A 21,944-nucleotide genomic window follows, 5' to 3' on the forward strand; every position below is an offset into this window, starting at 1 on the left:
AAAGCATCCTGGAGTTTAGGAAGTCAGACATTTTGTAAGCTTGTGTCCAGGTGGCATTTGATAAATTCTGTTGAGACAGGATAAGCTGGCTTTTGGGCAAATTAACTGTGATGTCTAGATCCTACATCAATTGGAGGAGAAGGTCCTGATGGTGACATAATGGGCTGTTGGTTGTAGCAGTCAGTAATTAATCATCAAAGTATGGGAAAACCTGGATTCCTAGTACACACAGATGCATTGCCACCACTGCCATAAACTTGGAGAATTCCCTGGGGCTGTGGTGAGACCAAATGGCAGGGCTCTGATCTGGTAATGACTGGATCCAAGACAGAAATGGAGAAATCTCCTTGAATGCTTCTATATCTCCACATAATAGTATATGTCCTTGAGATCTATGGACCACATCCAATTGTACTTCCTCAGTAAAGGCAAAATGGACTGAAGTGTGATCATCTAGAATTTTGTCTGCTTGACATAAGGATTCAATGGGCTCAGGTCAAGAATGGGACTGATGTCCCCTGTTTTTTTGAGTACTAACAAGAACCTTGAGTAGACTCCCTCCGGATTCTAGCAGGTCTTTGGGGACCAGTTGGATGACTTACTTTTCTAGCAGCTTGGAAGAAGCTAACATACCTCAGATCAGGTATGTTTCCCCTAGACATAAAGGGACAACCTATTATATCAATTAAAATGGTAGAAAGGATGAAAGAGGCTGAATCTCAAACAAGGAACAGATGTTGCTACACAACTCTTAGATCATTCCAGAAGCAAAGGATGGGGGCAGGAGTGTGGGAAGTTGAGAAAGAATGAAAATGGACAACACAGATGGAACATTATGGTGAGTAAGTGATTTTTTTATTTGATGTTGTCCATCCCATTCATCCCTCAACTGATAGGACAGAGTCCCCTGCTAGTGGATCCTTGGGTTGCCCTCATGGAAGGATATTCCGGAGTACTTCAAAAAGGCTGCTCTGTTCCTGGAAATCAACTCTTATTGTAATGAGTAATAAAAGTGTGAGAATTAGCCCAAGTTGTAGCTGTATGAATGTCATCTAAGGAAGCCCTTGACTAAAAGGCTAAAGACACCAATACAGACCTCGTGGAATGAACTGTAGGAGGCTTAGGCAAGGATAAACTTACTTTTTTTTTTACCATAGACAAAGGATATACATTAAGTTTAACATTTGGCCAATGCAACTTTGTAAACTGGTTTGCCCTATTTGTTAGGAGAGAAGGAAACAAATAACTTGTCGGTTTTCCTGAGGTGTTTGGTTCTATGAAAATAAAAGCAAAGTTGATTATGCATATCCAAAAGACGGAGCATATACTCTCCCTTATTTAAAAAAATTGGAAAGGAAACTGGTACATTAATGACCTGGTTTATGTGGGACTCAGAGGCTACCTTAGGCAAGAAAGACTGGTTGATTCGCTAAGACACTCTGTCTTTGTAAAAAAACAGGTAAGGAAGTTTAGAAGATAGGGCCTGGAGTTCAGATACTCATCTAGCTGGTGTGATGGCACCCAGAAAAATGGTTTTCCAGGACAAAAGTTTAAGATCTGCCTTGGCTTGAGGTTCAAAGGGAGTATGGGTTAAGGCTTGAAGCATAGTAGAGAAATCCTAAGGAGGAGAAGGATCCTTTAATAGAGGTCTAAATAAAAAGGCTCCTTTAAGAAAGGTTTTACATAGTTTAGAAGAAGCTAAGGAAGAGTTATTTTCACCCAGGTGGAAATTAGAAATTGCAGCCAGTTGAACTTTAATAGGCATAAAGCTAGCCCCTTCATTGAAAATTGAAGTGAAATATTCAAGTATAGATGGCACAGGTGCTAAAAAGGATCCAGGTCCTTGGTAATGGCCCAGAAAACAAATGTCTTCCATTTACCTTTGTAAATCCTTCTAGTAGAAGCTTTTTCAGAAGATAACAAAATATGATGGATCAGGGGACACCCTGGGTTGTCTATAAACCAATGGAATTGGAGAAACCATGTGGTCAGTTTGAGGCCTGTTATGTCCAGATGAGTTACTCCTGTCAGTTGAGGCAGGAGGACTTAATGGGATCCAGTATCCAGGGCAGATGCAGAAGGAGAGGCCAGAGGAAGGGGAACCAAATCTGACAAGGCCAGAAAGGTGCAATGAGGATAACTGTGCTCTTCAAGTGGAATGCTTTCTGTAGAAATTTGGGAATGTGAGGTAATGGTGGGTAGGAGACCGGAGGGCAATCATGGACTAAAGCATTTCTTGGTGACTCCCCTAAAGAACCTGCTGCACTTGTTGTTGAGGGCAGATGCAAACAGATCAAAGCATGGCTGGCCCACAGACGGAAAATCCTCTCCACCACTTTAACACTTAGAGACCACTTGTAAGGCATCAGAATGGACCTGCTTAGTTTGTTTGCAGTTATGTTAGATTTCCCCAGAATGTTCATTGCTATCAGAAAGCAACTGGAAGAGATCACTCATTGCCACTCTCATTGCTTCTTGACAAAATGGATAAGATCTGGCTCCTCCCTGTTTGCTGATGTACCAGACCACTGACATCTTGTCCATCTGAATGGCAACTGTCCCAGATGGGAGAGCATCTTAAAAGGCCTGCAATGCTGGGAGAACTGCTCTCATTTCAAGTACAATGATATGCATCTTGTCCTCTTAGGGGGTCCTCTTCCCTTGGACTGTCCTTCCCAAGTAGTGCCCTCACCCCATTTGGGAGGTATCCATGGTCACTGTGGCCATGGACTGGGAAAGAACAAATGGATGACCTCCCAAGATTTTGTCTGAATGAATCCACCAAAGAAGGTACCTTTTGCATGCCTATGTGATGTTGACTGGAGTAGTTAAGGGATGTTGACCAACCAACCATTGAGTCGACATGGTCCACTGAAGTATTCACATGTAAAACCTGGCTAGAGGAATGAGGGTTATAGCCACAGCCATGGATCTCAAGGCTTGTAAAATTAATCATTCTAGAAGAGAAAAAATTTGTATTACTTTCCTGACCTGGGATCTCAGTGTCTGAATTTGAGAAGAGGGAAGACAGGCTATCTGACTGACTGTATCCAGATGAGCACCTATGAGCTCCAGACTGTGGGTAGGTTTGAACTGTGATTTGTTGTACTTGACAGTGATGCCTAAATGGACACACAACTGGAACAAGTAGCCCCTTGCCTGTAGGAGTTAAAGCCTGATTGGGGCAGTTAGAAGCCAGTCATATAGGTATGGAAACACTCAGAAACCCAGCAGTCACAAGTGAGCCACTACCACTGGTATGCATTTGGTGAACATCCTGGAGACTGTGGTGAGACCAAAACGGCAGTGTCCTGAACTGGTAATGGCTCGTCGTATACATCTTGAAGATCTGTCTAGCATATCCAATCATCCTTTTGCAGTATTGGCAAAGTGGAATGAACCATGACCATCTGAAACTTTTAATATTGTACAAACTGATTTAGTTTGTCGAGATCTAGAATTGTTCTCAAGTTCCCTGTCTTTTATTGGCACCGAGAAGAATCTTGAGTAGGTTCTAGATCCTCTCTGGTCTGGGGGGACCTCCTAGATGACCCTTTTTTTCTAGTATTTTTTTTTTATTTCTAAAGCCATTGCTTCCCTCTGATTAGTTGGAACACTCGGGATTCTTTTCACATTAGTTGGTGGGGTTCAGGAAATTGATATAGTATAACCTCTGGATATGATTCTCTGCACCCAGGAATCTTTAGATAACCAGGCTCTCTGGTGCACAGACACATGTCCCAGACTGCCTCCAGAAGGAAACAGTTGGACCTTCCTTCAGTAGTGCTGGTAGGGCTTATCCGAGAAGGAATCCCTAAAGCTCTGGTTCTGCAGGCCAGTTCTGCTGCAAGGACAGCTTTTTTCATTCAAGTGCACCCACTCTTCCTCTGGGAAAACTATCTTCACATAAGTCTTGAAAAGGACCCTGAGATTTGTGAAACCACATTTTTCTACCTCGTCATTAATTCCTTGAGAAAATTCTTAGAGGGTTTGAAAAATGCATGCCCACAACAGACAGGGTCTTTCCCTCTTGGTTACATTTGGAGAGTGTGTCTTTTAATCTCGGGCCGAACAAGGAAGATCTATCAAAAAGTACATTGATGAATGAAGACTTAAAGGTTCTGCAAAATCACATAATTGCATCCAGGTTTTTCTACTAATGGCTATGTCTGAACCTGCCACCCATGAAGTACCTTCCACTGCATGGGAGGTCAACCTCATGGATGCATTAGAAATAGACTGAAGGGTGGCCAATTGCAAAGAGATTCTATTTAGATCCCAGAAAGAGATTTGTAAAGCTCTTTGGTCAAATCTCTTTGTAACCTTGTAAAATGTGCCAGATAATTAATCGACCTGATGTCAAAGGTTACTAAAGCTTATACTCACTCACCAAATTTATCAAAAGCACTTGACTTTCTGTCAGGAGGATGAACAGAAGAACTTTCTGCCAGTTCTTTCTTAGTGGCCTCCACCACAACCATGGAAATGACTGGGACTCCCTTGCTCCAGTGCACCTGGTCTTTGGGGGTGTTAAAATTTTCTCAGGTCTTTTTAGGACTAGCTCTACAGTGTTTGGCTCCTTCCATGCCCATCAAGAAAAAATATCAAGGAATTTATCATCCAGGGGAGTCAACCAAGAAGTAGACAGGCCAAACCCAAAAGCCTTCAGAAACACTGATTCATCTTGGGTGGGGGTATCAGAGGACTAACCACCCTTTTGTTACAGGAGCTCTAGGATGTCTTAAAAGGAGACATCTTCAGGTGGAGATCTAAGGGACCCCTCTCCTTCATCAAATTTGGTGTCATCCATTAACAGATTCCTAAGGGAAATCTAAGTGTCTCCTCTCACACATTCTCCTCCAAGGGACTTCCTCAGCGGGGTGTTCAGGGGAAGAATAAGAATAGATGAAGATGTCCTGATGGACTGACTAGAGACTGGACTGGGCTGACTGTCTCAGTGGAATGGATGGATAAGGCTCAGACTGTAGAATCAGAGGAGGGAAAGTGGTCTTATCCAAGGTGAGCAGGGATGTCTCTTCTCTAGACAATGAGAAAAATCTCTTCACAACCTCAAAGTCAGAATGCTTAGGGGAAATAGAAGTCAACAGCAAAGGAGCTGGTAGTTCCCAAATCATTAGCTTCTGCAACCACACCAGCACTCCACGCAAGGAGGGAGTCAGACAAGAGCTGTTCAGTGCCAAAGCCTCAAGGAGAAGAGATGGCTCTGAGAGCTTCAGAGTTGACCCCAAGCCCCTAGATCCTGCACCAACACTTTGGCTCTGACAGTCCTCTGGCACTGAAAGGCTTGGAGCTGGGCAACTAAGAAAGGTCACTGGAGTTGAAGAACATACCAACTTTGGATTCAGTGAGAATACCCCAGAGGTCTTGGATCTGAAGGCTCCAAAACTGTGGGTCAATTCGAGAAGGAAATACCAAGTGGAAAGTGGACAGAAGACAGTTCGTGGATCTGGTGGGAGGTAAAGCCAGAGTACCCCCATCTGGATCTGCCCTCTGAGAAATTTCCTAATCATGCTATCCACAACAGCTTCTGATAAGCTTCTGGAAGATCTAAGAGATGATGTGGAGGTTGGAGGTCTGGAATGCCTACAGGGAGATTCCACCAAGATAGGTGAAGGAGCTGTGAAATAAACAGATCTGGCAGATGCAGAGGAGTTTGGATCCAAGGGGACCTAGATTTTGAAGTAGTTGGATCTGAATTTTTGTGCATTTTAGAAGCAGGATCTGATGAAAGAACTGACAAGGAAGAGCAGTCTGGGGACCTCTTATGCAACTCCTTTTACTTAGTTGCTGAATCTGTCTTCCCCTTGTCAGGTTCTTTGGGAGTGGTGTGAGCCCCAGCTACTGAAGCAGAAGTGGAAGAAGGAAAGAGGCCTGTCAACACTAATTTATTTTTATGGTCAGTAATAGCTCTGGAGTCAAATCCAGAGGAGACCTGAACAATCCACAATGAAGTGCGTGGGACCTAAGCAATAAATACATTCCCTGTAGACATCTGATTTGGGAAGCTTATGCCCACAGATAACAGACTTTTTAAATCCAGTTGGCTTGTCAGCCATTGTTATCGAAAAAAGACATCTGCCTAAAGATGCTAAGGACAATCAAAAAATTATTTATTTATTTATTTTTGGACAAAGAAATACAGGAGAATAAAGATAAATAAAGAGAAAGGAGAAAAGATCTAGCAATAATGGTAGAAAGAGAATACTCTAAATAGTAGTCTTAAAAGAAGGAAAAGAGTACCAACAATAGTACTTAAAAGAGGAACCAAGAAAACTGTAGCTAAAAAGTGTAGTGAAACTGCTCAGAAAGATTAAGTACGGGAGGTAGGAGAATGAGAGAAATATATGAAAAAATTCTAAATCAATAACTCACAACGAAATAAATACTATCCAAAGCTTAAGAGTGACAGGATCCATGTCTGAAGCTGAATGGCGGCAAACGAGATCTAAGTAATGTTAGATTTGTGGGGCATTATGGTTAAAGGGAGGACCTCAAGAGTTTTGAATCCGATGATCTAGTAGAAGTGGCCAAATCAGATCAGAGTCTTGAATCTGAACCCATAAGTTGAGGAATGAATGAAAAGGACAACATCAAATCTCTGGTTACGTAGTCCACTTCTGCCTCCAGGGCAATGTCCATTATTGTTATCCCCTCCTCTACCATGGGGGGGGGGTCTATCATCAGGAGTTTCCTGGTAAGAACTCTGTGACTTTCTGAACCACATCTTTTTCCCAGCCTGCTGATTCCTGGAGTAAGATCTCTGAGGTGTGAAGAAGTGGATGCATACCACAGAAAGAGTCTTACCATCCTGTTGATTACTGGTCAGCATTTCTTTTACTTTAGGTCCAAAAATGATGAACCCATCAAAATGGGCATAGATGAAAGATTTTCTAAAACTTTTCTAAAAGCTGTATAGGTGCATCCAGGCATGTCAATGAATGGTAATGTCGGCACCTGCTGTCCTTACCATGCCATCAGCTGCATCAGAAAGTAGTAGCATGGCCATGGTGGAGTTAGAGTGGATGGTGGAAAGTTGGGAGTCCATTGTCTTTTGAACATCCACAGCTAAAATACCCAAGAGAGACTTGGAAAGCACTTTCATCAAGTCTCTCTGAAATCTGATGACATAAGCTAAATAATTCAGCACTGTGAATGCAAAGGTCATTGAAGCATACATCTGTTTCCCAAAACAGTCCAAAGCCCTACACGCACTATTAGTAGAATGGCCTGAGGAACTTTCTTCAGACAGTTCCTTCTTTGTGGCTGCTGCTACAACCATCGTGTCCATCAATGGGCCTTTGCTCCAATGTTTCCTGTCTGTGGGCACTGATAGAATCCTGTTGGGTTTCTTAGGGATGGGATCCAGCACATCAGGGTCCTATCATGCCCACTAAGCAATCAAATCAATGAGTGGATCAACAGGCAGTGCCACCCAGGAAGAAGATGAGCAAGAACCTAAGGCTTCCAGGTGTAGATCAGAGCATGTGTATATACCTTTAAGAAGCATTTCCAGATGTAACACATGCATATAAACACAGAGCATGTGCAGGCAGCAGTGCCATTTTGAGAAAACAGCCAGAGTGTTAACATATACGAGCATGGTAGTCTGTTTATAAGTTTATTAAGTTTAAGTTTAAGTTACAAAGCCTCATTTCTGATGTGTTTATGTATAATAAAGCTGCTTGAACAGAACCCATAAATGTTTGTCTGTTTTATCCTGACCAGACGAGCGACATGGTGTCAGAACTGGGATTAGAAGAGCTACTTCTATGAGCCATGAGGTGCAGAGTTGAAGGTGAAGGCAAACTAAGCAGGTTGAGTGAAATGGAGCTCAGAGAAATGAAAAAGGGCCAGAAAAAAGTTAAAAGTAAAGAAAACTGCATGAATGATTTGGCAAAGAAAATGAAATGGCACATTTATAAGGCAGAAAACACATTATTAATCAAATGAGTAGCACAAAAACGTATTATTAAGCAAACGAAAGACACAAACCACATTATTAATTAAACGAAATGTTCAAAACCACAATATTTGATAAAACTAGCAAAACTATTCATATGGGTCTCAGAATTACCTTTGGTTTGCATAACAAGCATGTTTAAAGTAAAACAGGCACAAGAAAAGTACAATGAGCATGATAAGAGATTAAAACGGCATAACGAGTACAATAAAAGGGCAAAAAGTAAGCTTAAAGAGCAAGGTGACTGCATATTTTTTTGTAAAAGACTGTGGGCACAAACTACTATTTTGCATAACTAGAGTTGTTCAAAGTATCTCAGAGTGTGCAAAGTGTTTGCAGAGTGTGTGCTTTATTACAGTGCAATTATTTCAAAGAGTTTGCTGTGTGCAAAGTACAGTTATATTGCAAAGTGCGGTCAAAGTACACCCATTTCAAAATGTTTCTTGTGCTGTGTGCATTTATTCACAGAAAGCCGCCATTTCAGAGTGTTTTTATGCTGTGCAGAGTTATTTCACAAAGTACAGCCATTTTAAAAGGTTCTTGTGCTGTGTACAGTTTATTCGCAAAATACAGTCATTTTGAAATATTTCTTACATTGATAAGGAGTGGTTTCACAAAGTACACCGATTTTAAAGTGCTCTTGTGCTATGGAGACTTATTTGGCAAAGTGCAGTTATTTCAAAGAGTTTGTTGTGCTACTGGGCATAATTACACGTACTGGCATGAAGTTCTGGTATATATATTTATGTGTGTATGTTCATACATTATATCAAGCATCTTCACTACTGTGTGCTGAGATGGCAGAGGCATTTCGCAGACCAAGTCCACTTGTGTCTGATCATAATATAGCAGAGAATTGGAGAGTATTTGAGCAGGAATACAATATTTACATACTTGAACAAGGTATTAAAAAGACCTCATCACCCTATGCGTACAGTCAAGGAGATTGCACCCTCATGCCAAATGCCACAGTTTTTTTCTGTCTTGGATGCGAAGAGTTCATTTTGGAAAGTAATTGCTTATGCATACCTTTTTAAAACAGGTAAAGGGAGTCTCAGGTGATATCAAACACATTTATGACTTAGGATCAAAAACCCTAGAGGAAGTAGTTCAAAAACTCATTAGAGGTAAGACAATGGGAGATGATGGCAAACTTTATACACATGACATTTTTGCCGTAGAGGGAGAACAAAGTGTAGATTTTGTTAGAAAAGGAACGGGACACAATACATGGTCTGATGAAAGGACAGGTACAAGGGAAACACAAGCAGCCTCTTCTCCACCCATGTTACAGGCAGAGACACAGCGCAATACATAAAAACAGGTAATTTGTTTTACTTGTAAAAAAATAGGTCATATCAAACAGGATTGTCCATATTACAAAAGATGGAAGGAAAGTAAAATACAAAAGGATATCTATGCAGACAATACTGCTTCTTCCAAACCCAAGTATAGGAAAACAAATCAGACTAAAGAAAACACATCAGAGGATAACCAGCCAAAGACTCAAAGTCACAAGGATTTAGAGAAAAATAAAGTATATCCTATAGAATACACAGAAAACCCACCACACAATCCCTCACATAGTGCTAGTTAAGAATTAAAACATGAAATAAAAAGTACAAAATACACATTAGACAGTGCAGATTCTAACAGCCAACAGGGAACAGAACATGCAGTCTGTGTGATCAGAGATATACCCAGGAAAGTAGATCAGAATGAATGTGACTCCGATTAGGGGTGTGCACCCCCCCACCCAAGTAACCTTTCTGACCAATTTTAAACATGGAAAGGATGGATGCCCATTAGTGGATGTATGGTGGAGGGGACATTATGGAAAGATGCCCTGCTTGATACAGGGGCAGCAGTCTCAGTCACTAATAAACAGTTACCTGTAAATCTGTTTAAAAAATCTTATATTCAAGGTTTTGATGGCAGCACTTGCATGGCCATAAGCAGTAAGCCATTTAACATATGTTTCAAAGAGAATGGATCCTCAGTACAGGGCAGATTTCTTATGAATTCCAGTTGTGGAACAACAATCCTTGGTGTTGACATCCTTGGTAAGCTGGGAATAGTAATTAATTTCAATAAAGTTTTATGGTCTGCCATGGCGGATGACAGTTGTGATACAGTTCAGCAATTTCCCTGCTTTGTAATAGACATAAATAACTATACAAAAGACAGTACCCAAAGCTACTCGCAAATGCAGGATACGTGGGAGCAAAGCAAATCACAATTTCAGCCTTCAAAAACAGATTGTGGTAAGCTAGCAGTACCAGTGAGTGTAAGCAGTCCTACAGATTACATTCCTCCTTTTTCAGAAGCAATATCCAATTCCCAAAGACGTGGGAGAAGAAGACATGAAAAAGTGTATAGAAAATGGGAACAGGCAGGCATTATACAGAAGGGACACAGCCCCACAAATTCACCAATATGGCCAGGAAAGAAAAAGGATGGTAGTTCCAGATTAGTTATTGACTTAATGTAAGGTAAATCAATTCACAACACCTCGTGCACATTTGGTTCCTGGAGTGCCGGAATTATCAGCGAGAATAAAACCTCAAAGTAAATGGTTTACAGTTAATTGACTTAGCTAATGGGTTTTTCGCAGTTCCTTTACAAAAGGAAGATTGGCAACGGTTTGCTTTTACCTTTGACAATCAACAGTATGTGATGACATGATTGCCACAGGGATTTCAAAATAGCCCTGCAATCTTTCACCAAGTAGTAGGGGGAATTTTACAACTCTTAGAGACAGATGACACTGTCATTCATTAAACTGATGACATTCTGATACAGTCAGAAACAATAGAGCAGCATGAAGCACTTCTTAAAAAGGTTTTAAACACTTTACAGGATGCAGGATTCAAGGTCAGCAAGGAAAAGGTGCAAGTCTTTTCACAAGAGGTGAAGTTTTTGGGAATCATTGTTCATCTCACAGCAGATCCCCTTGTGAAGAAAGAGTGAAAGGAATTTTAGAATTGCCTCAGCCACTGACAATTTCAGACATGCATAAATTCTTGGGTATCATGAATTATAACAGAGAATTCATAGAAGATTATGCGGCAGCTGCCACACCCTTATATAAGATGTTAGTGGAACAAGAAGAAGAACCTTGGTTAAGTTGGGGACGCAGGGAAGAACAGGCTTTTGACCTATTAAAAAAGAAATTAACACAGGCTACTGAATTGGTAGAACCTGATGGACAGCAAGATTTCATTTTACAAGCAGCAGGGAGTGAAATTATCTCAGTAGTCCTCCTGCAGTATTGGCCTCAGCACAATGGGAGCAAGGCAGAAAGGACACTTCGTCCGGTGACTTTCTGCAGTCGAAAGTTAACTCCAGTTGAAAAAGGATATCACACATGTATACAACAATTGCTAGCCATTTATTGGGGAATTAAACAGACAGAATACTTGACAGTTTTTTCCAAAATAATTGTACAGACACCACATCAGTCTATAAAAATTATTTTGAATTCTATGGAAATGAATAAAATCACAAAAGGAGTGAGTCAAACCATTTTTGCAAAGTGGATGACTTTATTCAGTACAAAGAATGTTCAAATTCAGACGGGATAAGTACTATCTCTCTGATCTGGTCAACTATAAGGGAGGACCTCACAATTGTGTTCAAAGCTTGCAACATCCGGAAATTTCACCATTAAATGCACATTTTCAAAGTAGCATACCCACAGTTTATGTAGATGGGGCCAGGTTTTGGAAAGATGGAAAATGTTTAACAGGATTTGCAATAATTCCAGAAGATGGTCAGGAGCCTATCCTGAAGAAGTTGTCAGGTTATATGTCAGCCCAGAGGGCAGAACTAGAAGCAGTCAAATATGTTTTACAACATTTTGAACCAGCCAACATTTACAGTGACAGTGCTTATGTGGTAAATTCACTACATTTACACATGACAATTTGGGCCAGAAGGGGATTTGTCAACAGTGTTGGCAAACCTCTAAAACATGCTCCAGTATTATGGGAACTATGGGCACTGATTACCCAAAATGATTTACAGGGAAAATTCAGTATTGAAAAAATAAAGGCACATTTTTATTTTATTTATTTTATTTATTTAACATTTGTTGACTGGGAAAGTCTGACTAGATTCCACAGAGCCTGTTTTCAGCGGAGGCCCAGGGAGAAATGCTCCAGATCAAAAATGTAATACAGTAGAAGCCAGAGGGAATGCCTTGGCAGATACCGCGGCAAAAACAGGCGACTGGTTAAAACCACATGAATGGTTCGAACCTATGGAGCAGGTAATGTCAGTAAAAACTGCGCCTGTAGAAATACAGGATTTAGCAACCTTACAGAAAGAAAGAGGGATTCCCAAAGAATTGGATAAGTGCATTCAGGAAGGGGATGGTAACCAAAAAATGTTTGTGTATCCCATGCCGGATGGAAAGAAAATACCCTATCTACCAGGGGACTTGGCCAAGCAATTGGATGAATACAATCACAAAATTCTGAGCCACATAGGCACAGAAAACTTATGGAGTATAGCTAAACAGAAGATGTGGAATTCATGTCTAAAATAAGTTGTGGAAAACATTTCTAGAGGGATGTCTGGTTTGTTTACAAATCAACGCCAGTACAAAAAAAACTCAGTTGCATTGGGTACCAGTGGCAGATGGGCCATGGTATGCTATCCAAGTAGACTATGCAGGGCCCGTCCCAACTGCAAATAGAAGATACAGATAACTTTTAGTGGTAGTTGATGTGCTTTCAAAATGGACAGAAGTAATACCTACAAAAAGTAGGACAGCTAAAACTACAGCAGTGGTGCTATGGAAAACATTTTTGTCCATTGGGGATGGCCTCGAATCATTGAGGCAGATAATGGACAGTTCACAGTTCACAAGTCAAATAATGTGGCATTTGTGCAAACTGCTGGGGATCCAGCTCAGGTTTCATGCCCCTACCATCTACAATCCAATGGGATTCTTGAAAGAATGAATTGAACAGTCAAGGAAAGATTAAAATAGGCATGCCTGGAAAAAGGTAAGGACTGGGTAAAACATTTGCCAGGGATTTTACTGGGCATTAGGGTTACTCCTAACAGTAAAACAGGAATTCACCTTTTGAAGTAATGATGGAAGAAAATGCCCCTAACACTCCCCTGTGACCCAAAAATGGTAGAAAAAAAGAAGTTATGTACTCACCATAACGTTCCATCTGAGTAGGTAACTTCATTTGTCAGCAACCTGTGGGTATCAGATCCGACCCGGATCCGAGCCAGCAGCTTTCCAAGCTAGAGATCTGAGGTCCAAGCTCCTCCCCCTTTCCCATAATACCCTGCTACCTCCCTCCAGCCCTCAGATCGATTTTGCCCAAATAGTAGACAACAGCAAGACAAACAAAACCTGAACATCCTAACCTGATACATACCAGGGATGAATCATTCACTCATTCAGGTAATGAACTCCATGTTAGGGGGAAGGAGGGGGGGTTGGCTGCTGATAAATGAAGTTACCTACTCAGATGGAACATTATGGTGAGTACATAACTTCTTTATCTGAAGTAGTTAACTTCATTTGATCAGCAACCTGTGGGACAGAGTCCCCAGCTACCAAAAAACTTGGGAGGCCCTCAAGGAAGAATATTCCGGAGCACTGCAGAGCCAAAGGCTGCCCTCCCTCTGGATATCAGATCTAATTTATAGTGTGAAATAAAGGTATGAGATGAAGCCCAAGTAGCCGCAGAACAAATGTCATCCAAGGAAACCCTTGACCAAAAAGGGGCAGAGGTAGCCATAGAACGGGTAGAATGAGCACGAACTCCCACGGGCTCAGGCCGACCAGAAATTTTGTACGTGAGCAAAATGCAGTGAGATATCCACCTAGCTAGAGTCACCTTCATTACTGGCTTACCCAAGGATGGCTTAGCAAAGGAAACAAAGAGCTGCTCCGACTTACGAGAGGCAGCTGTTCTGTGCAAATAAAAACGGAATTGTCTATGCAAATCTAATGAATGGAGTCTGTACTCCCCTTTGTTCTGGTAGTTAGGGAAGAAAACAGGCAGGTTAATGGATTGGTTGATGTTAGCCTTAGAAGCCACCTTAGGTAAGAAAGAGGGATTAGTCCTGAGGGATACTCTGTCCTTACGGAAGACAAGATACGGAGGTTTAGTACAAATGGCCTGAAGCTCCGATACTCTTCTAGCTGAGGTAATAGCAATCAAAAAGACAGTTTTCCGAGACAAAAACTTTAAGTCAACAGAAGCTGCAGGCTCAAAGGGTGGACCAGTTAGAGCCTGGAGGACTAAGGTTAGGGCCCACGGAGGAACCGCATTCTTGACCAGAGGTCTTAAAAGAAAGGTGCCCTTCAAGAAGGTCTTACAGATCTTAGAGGAAGCTAAGGGGCCAAGATTGTCTCCAATGTGGAAGTGGGAAATGGCTGCCATTTGAACCTTCACAGTTGAAGAACTGGCCCCTTGATGAAAAATGTGAGATAGGAATTCAAGTACTGCTGGAATGGCAGCCATAAAGGGGTCCACATTCTTATGCCCGGCGCAGATAGAAAAACGTTTCCATTTACTGTTGCAGACTTTCCTGGTAGAAGGCTTATATGCCGCCACCAGGATAGATTTAACTGCGGACGAGATACTGGGAGTCCTAGCCACTAACGGAACTGGATCAACCAAGCCAAAAGCTTGAGGTCGTCCAGATTCAGAGTTCTCAATCCCGAAGGATGAGAAATCAGATCCAGAATGGGATCTAAGATCCAAGGAGGAGCTATGAGATGAGACCGCAGGTATGGGAACCAGGTTTGACGAGGCCAGAATGGGGCTATGAGGATAACCTTGCTCCCCAACTGACGAGCTTTCTGCAAGAATTTTGTCATTAGTGGGAGAGGAGGATAAGCATAAAGAAGACCGGATGGCCAAGCATGAACTAGAGTATCTCTGGGGCTCTCCCCCGGTGGGGGGATTAGAGCGAAAAATTCACTGCACTTTGCATTCGAAGGTGATGCGAACAGATCGCAGCAAGGTTGACCCAATCTGAGGAAGATTTGTTTTGCTACTAAGGGGTCCGGAGACCACTCGTAAGGTGAGAGGATAGTTCGACTCAGCTTGTCCGCTAAAATGTTGGACCGACCTGGAATGTGCATTGCTATCAGAAAACGGTTGGTGGATATCACCCACTCCCAAACTCTCATGGCCTCTCGGCAAAGAGGGTAAGATCTGGTCCCCCCCTGTTTGTTGAGGTACCAGACCACTGACATGTTGTCTGTGTGAATTGCAATAGTCCCTAGAGGAAGAAGGGCATGGAGAGCTTGCAACGCTAGAAGCACTGCCCTCATCTCCAGAACACTGATATGCAGAACGGTGTCTGTTGGAGTCCACGTGCCTTGGACGGTTCTGCCCATGCAATGCCCCCCCACCCTAGGCGAGAAGTATTCATGGTCACTGTGGCTTGGGGTAGAGGCATCAAAAAGGGCCGCCCTTCCCAAAGCTCTCGGGAACGGAGCCACCAAAGCAGTGATTCCCTGCAAACCCTGCTGAGGGGAATCGGGGAGTCCAACGGATGTCGAAGGATGGACCACTGGACCTGAAAGGTCCATTGAAGAACCCTGATGTTCAAGCGGGCTAGGGTTGAGAGGTTGATAGCCGCCGCCATAGACCCTAGAGCCCTCAAGACTAATTCCGCTGGTGGGGCTGGAGACTGTAGAAGTGCTAAGACGTGTATAGTTAGGTTGCAGAGACTGTCCGACATCAAGAAGGCCTTGGACTGAAACGTGTCTATTCTGGCCCTTATGAAGTCCAGGACCTGAACAGGCTGAAGAGACAATTTTTTGTAATTTATGGTGATCCCCAATTGGTGGGCCAAAAGCAGGAAACAATCCCTGGCTGAGCATAGCAGATGCCTGGTGGAAGCGGCGAGGAGCCAGTCGTCCAGGTAAGGAAAGACCTGTATTCCCTGAAGCCTCAGGTGGGCCGCTACAACTGCCATGACCTTGGTGAACACCCTGGGGGCTGTGGTGAGGCCGAAAGGGAGGACCCTGAACTGATAATGACTGACCCCCAACCGAAAGCGGAGAAACCTCCTGGATCGTCTGTCCATTAGAATGTGGTAGTACGCATCCTTGAGGTCTATGGAGCACATCCAGTTGTTCCCCTGTAGAAGGGGGAGAATGGATTGAAGGGTGTCCATCTGGAATTTTTCCTTGGCAATAAATAGGTTCAATGTAGACAGGTCGAGAATTGGCCTTAAGTCCCCCGTCTTTTTTGGCACCAAAAAGAACCTGGAGTAATTGCCCGATCCAGACTGGCCTGGGGGGACGTGCTGGATGGCTCTTTTTCTTAGCAGCTCTTTTATCACTAAAGCCGCCGCTTCCCTCTGATTGGGTGGGACATGAGGGAGGCGCCCCAACTGAGGGGGAGGATTTACAAAGGGAATAGAGTAACCTCTGGATATTATTCAGAGCACCCAGCGATCTGTCGTGATGGACTCCCAATGTGCTAGGTGTTCCGAGAAATGCCCCCCCGACTGCTTCCAGAAAGGAGCAGTTGGGCAACCCCTCAAGGTTGTTGGGCGGGTCGGTCAGAAAAGGGTTCCCTTGACCTGAAATTTTTCGGTCCCCCTCTGCCTCTGGGCTGAAGTCCACCTTGTCCTCCCCTGCCTCTGAAGGACAAAGGGTTCGGAGCGAAACGGGATTGTTATGATTTCCGGAACCACATCTTCTTTTGTCCTCTTTGGTTCCTGGAAAAGGACCTTTGAGGAGCCGAGAAGTGGATTCCGACAGCAGATGTCTTCCCGTCTTTCTCACTCTGGAGTAGCGTATCGCGGACGGTCTTACCAAACAATGTAGAACCGTCAAAGAGAGCGTTCGCGAACGACGCCTTGAAGGGTTCCGCAAAATCACAAAGACGGAGCCAGGTATGACACCATAAGGCAATGCCTACTCCACTGGCTGTAGCCGCCCCCTCCATGGCATGGGAGAGAAGCCGCATAGAAGTGTTGGGTACCGACTTTAGAGTGGCCATTCGTGCCGAGAATGTTTGCTTGTCCTTGGCCGACATGGACTCCAGGGGTGACCCAGCGTACTCTTTGATTAGATCCTGCTGAAGGCGAATCACGTGTGCCAAGTAGTTCAGCGCCCTTACAGAGAAGGTGGCTGAAGCGAACATCCGCTTTCCAATGCGGTTCATCATCCGAGACTCCTTGTCGGGAGGATGTACCGAGGAACTATCCTGTGCCAGTTCCTTCTTGGTGGCAGCCGCCACCACCATGGCATCTACTGGGGAACCTTTGCTCCACGCCATCTTATCTGTCGGGGGACTAAGGATCTTATCTAGTCTCTTGGGGATCGACTTTACAGTGTCCAGCTCCTTCCACACCCTGGTAGGGACACCCAAGAGGTAGATTGTCCTGCGTCAAATGCCTCCAGAAACACAGACTCAACCGAGGAAGGTTTTTGGGCTGACCACCCCCCTCTAATGCGCAGCATCTCTATGATGTCTCCAAAAGAGATGTCCTGGGGGGGGGGGTGACCTGGGGGAACTTTCCCCTTCCTCCAAGTCAGTGTCTTCCATGAGGGACTCAGGGGAGTCCAAGTGCCTCCTTTTACACTTTCGTTTGTGAGGAACCTCCTCGGGGGGGGTTGTCCGAGAAGGGCTCACCAACCAGGTCCTCTTCTTCTAGGGGAACCATCTGGGACGTAGACACAGGCTGTCCCTGGTGCCGGATGATGGAAGGCAGGCCCGTCTGCGAGGGAATGGTGGGTGGATCCGTAGCACGAGCCTGGGGCATCGAATCCCTCGAGAGGACCCTCTCCATGACGTCGAAGGCCAAAGGTGAACCATTCTCCCTAGGATCCGAGAGCAGCCCCCTCAGATCCGACGTGCGGATTGACGCCAGAGCCGAAGCGATCAGACCCGAAAGAGAAGTGTGCTCTGACCGCATAGGAGCCGTAGACACACTCACCCCTCCGGATCCGAGGCTCGGCTCATGGCCCTGAGAGCTCGGATCCGAAAAATGACCCGACAAACTCAAGGGTACAGCCGGCGTCGAAGTAGCGATTACTATCGGCTCCGACACTACCCGGATCTGACGGCTCCAAAACCCAATAATGGATCGGAGAAGGAGCAATGGGGGCAAAGAAAGGGGCCAAACTCCCCCCCGGAGGGGGGGGAGGCAAGAGCACTACCATCTGCATCTGGGCCTAGAGGAAGTGACACATCATCCGGTCCATGTCCGCATCTGAAAGGCTCCTCGTTGACCTAGAAGAAGTCACAGAGGCTGGCCAGGAAGGCCGCCTCGACGACCTCGAAGGTGACTGGGTCTCCTCCTCCGGCTCTGGAGAGAAACGTGGAGAACGGAGCCGAGAAGGGGAAGACCCGGAGACCTTCAAGGGAGAACAGAGCTGCATAGCCAGCGGGGCCGAGTGGGCAGAATCGGCCCACCGCTTGTGGCTCTTATGCCTCTCCCTGTCTTTTTCCTTCTCTCTTTCTCACCTATCCTTCTTTCTGGAGTCCCTCTCTCCCTGGGATACAGTGGGAGTTTGAGACCCGGCCATGGTAGCAGAACAGTTGGCTGAACAGCCGCAGCCACGGCTGGTGCCACTGAGGGAGAGGAGGAAGAAACAGAATCCGCGGGCAAAAGGCCCGCAAGGATTAACTTGGTCCTCCTGTCCCTCAAAGCCTGGGGGTTAAAGGCAGCACAGATCAGGCAGCCTGATGACAGATGAGCCACCCCCAGGCAAATAACGCACTTAGTGTGGCCATCGGCTGGGGACAGCTTATGGCCACACTCAGAGCATTTAGAAAATATGGCCTTAGGGCATTCAGCCATGATAACTTACACACACACCCTCACACACAGATAAGGGGAAGGGAAAGGCTAAGACTAACTGACTACTAAAACAATTTAAGCTAAATAAACTAAGGGTCGATTAATACAAACACGCACTAATTTAGTTTGAGGAAAAAAAAACAGAGCAAAAACCCTATTAAATCACTCACAAAATGCCAGGAGCTCATCACTCATGCTTCAAGAAGCCGCAGTAAATGAGATCTGAGGACTGGAGGGAGGTAGCAGGGTATTATGGGTAAGGGGAGGAGCTTGGAGTTCGGATCTCTAGCTTGGAAAGCTGCCGGCTCAGATCTGGTTGGATCCGATACCCACGGGTTGCTGATCAAATGAAGTTAACTACTTCCGCTCTGACCATTACTGACAGCAGTAGAACACAAAAAATGATTAAAAGACATACAGGGGGGGTATGCAACATGATTGCCAGAGAACAGGCTTATAGTCTGTGGAAAGAAATGCCAGTGCTTCCTACAGAAATGATTTTACAGTCAGGGGATGAGGTCCTCGTAAAGAACTTCTTAAAGGAAGGACCATGGGACAGTAATTGGCAAGGGCCCCACAAGGTGATTGAGCAAATAGGACCATTAGTGTACAGAGTCCAAAGGATAAAAAAGGAAAAAGTAAATCCAAGACAACAGACTACAGTTAAAGAAAAGGAAATGTACCATGTTGGTTCATAGAGATCAGTGTAAATTACTGAAAGCTAACACAGAATCAAATAAGTGACAGTCTACAATAATCTGTTAACAGTGCTAGGAAAGTAACAGTCTATTTAAATTCATTTTTAGATGCTGACTGATTCAGTTGAGTGGCAGCCAAAGGAAACAGAAGAAGTTAGACCCTGCATGCAGAGATGCAAGCCATATAAGCCTTATACTATCACTCTTATGGACTGTAATGTTTGTACTCTATATTTTGTATGTTATAGATACTTTTGAAGAAATTAAAATGCTCAAAGCGTGTAATGTAAACAAAGACAATAATCAAGTAAGGATAATTCAAAAAGGAAATGTACATACAACACACAATGTAAATAAAAGAGTTGTAAAGAAAAAATGGGGAGAAATACTCCACTATAACAGGTCACGAAAGCAGGACCACCATGATTGGGTACCTGAGGTTAATACATTTTTGGCCATGCAAAGATTGCTTGCAAAAACACATAACAGATGAAATTGTTGGGTTTGTAGCCACATTCCTTACAGGGGAAGGATGCCATTCCATGCAGTTCCAGTAGATATTACTGACACAGGATTTATGTTTAAAGGATCTTTTAAAAACAAAATTATAAACCAGTCAGTCATAAAAGAACATCTACATTTAATGGAGGTAGAAAGGGGAATACTCTGTTTTCAATAGAAAGGGACAGTTAGGGTGGGTATTAATAATTGTAACTATTCCATCACCCTACATCACCTATGGTCACAAGATAAGTTTGAGTATCATGGGGGAGTTGATAAAATAAAAACAGTTTGGGAATCAATACACAATACTTCCTTTAAGGAAGACATGAATCAATTTTTTTAAAATTGGGAGCTATGAATAACCTAATAGGCCAAGGAAATGTTACAGTTCTGGCTAGCGTTTTTTTTTCATATGTAGGAAAAATGCATATAAATGGTTACCAGTAGGCTGGCAAGGGTTGTGTTACATATGATTTGCAGTTCCAATGATGAGAATTACTCATACATTGCCAAATGAAAAGGTTATAAATCACAGAAGAAAAAGGGAGGTTCATAATAGTTTCTCTAAGCTTGGAGAAGACTTAAAACAGTTGGATTTAGGGGATGGAGTTATCTCAGGGGCTGGAATTTTTCCCTGGTATGGCTCCGCCAAAGCAATATGGGAACTACGAAAGGTTGCAAAGCTAATGAAAGTTTTAGCAAATGCAACATATGGGGCTATTTCAGATATAACAGAAGAGATGGTAGCAATGAGGACAATGGTCCTCCAGAACAGAATGGCTTTGGATTACTTGTTGGCGAGTCAGGGGGGAGTTTATGCTTTAATCCAAATGGAGTGCTGTACTTACACTCCTGACCAATCAGAATCTACACATCAACATCTACAGAGGATTGCAGAAGTTTCCTCAAAAGTTAGGAAAACATGGAGTACAGAATGGTCAGATTGGCTAAGTGGATTATGCTCAGGATGGTAGGGTACTATAATTTCCGCATTAATTGCTCTTATTGTCATTATCTGCTTAATCACAACAGTTTGTATGTGTGTTAAAATTTGAGATAATAAAAGCATTAATCAAGTAACAACTGTTAACACCAGTACAGTGTATGAAGAAATAGAATTAAATGCAAGGGATTCGTATATAGCAGTGGGCCGAGAGATGCAAAGCACTGAAGATCGTATTGTTTTGTAAATTGTCTTACAATTTTCATGGGTCTTAATTTAAAAAAGGGGAATTGATAGAGATTGTATAAATTAAAATGCTTTTCCCCAAAAATACTGTGTGTGCAAAAAGGAAAAATATGAAAGGCTGAACAGCAGGTTTTCAAAATAATATAACTTGCTTTGCAAGAAGCTGTTGATTTTTATTAGAAATGTCTAGTTTAGATATTAATAACATATAGCTGTGGGTTCATGGCATCCTATTACAAAATAAGGAAGTGTAATTGATTTTGCATTACAGAGACTGCTTCATCTCAAAAATAACATAAACCTTTGCATATTAGCAACAGAAAGAGACATTTGCATCACAGGAACCTTTCCATATCAAACATAACATTTCAGCAATGAAGTCTGTATCACAGGGGCTGTTGCTTCTCAAAAATAACATGGACTTTTGCATGTCAGCATTTCAGAAAGGGACATTTGCATAACAGGGATTTTTTTCATCTCAAAAATAACATTTCAGCAATGAAAAAAAGAGACGTTTGTACCACAGGGACTGTTTTATCTTAAAAATAACATGAATTATGGCATAACAGAAATGAGAAAAATAACATGAGCTTTGCATGACGTTTGCATTAAAAATAACATGAACATTGCATTACAGGGACTTTTCATATAAAAAAATGACACTGTTTTGAAGTATATAAAGTATACAATACTTGTTTTTCTTTAGTGATGTTCTTGGACTGTGTGTTCATCGGTCTAGCTGTGTTATAATAGAATTGAAATAGCTCTG

General features: G+C 43.2%; 1 protein-coding gene across 1 annotated transcript in view; it reads right to left on the reverse strand.

Annotated features, from left to right (window-relative positions):
* The window catches only part of SLC9C1 (solute carrier family 9 member C1), a 3,253,894-nt gene that overhangs the window by 3,180,467 nt on the left and 51,483 nt on the right, over nt 1-21,944 (reverse strand). The gene's annotated exons all lie outside the window — the stretch shown is intronic.

The sequence above is a fragment of the Protopterus annectens genome, chromosome 3.part0 (genome assembly GCF_019279795.1).
Source record: "Protopterus annectens isolate FY-2018-M chromosome 3.part0, PAN1.0, whole genome shotgun sequence".
NCBI classification, from domain to species: domain Eukaryota; kingdom Metazoa; phylum Chordata; order Ceratodontiformes; family Protopteridae; genus Protopterus; species Protopterus annectens.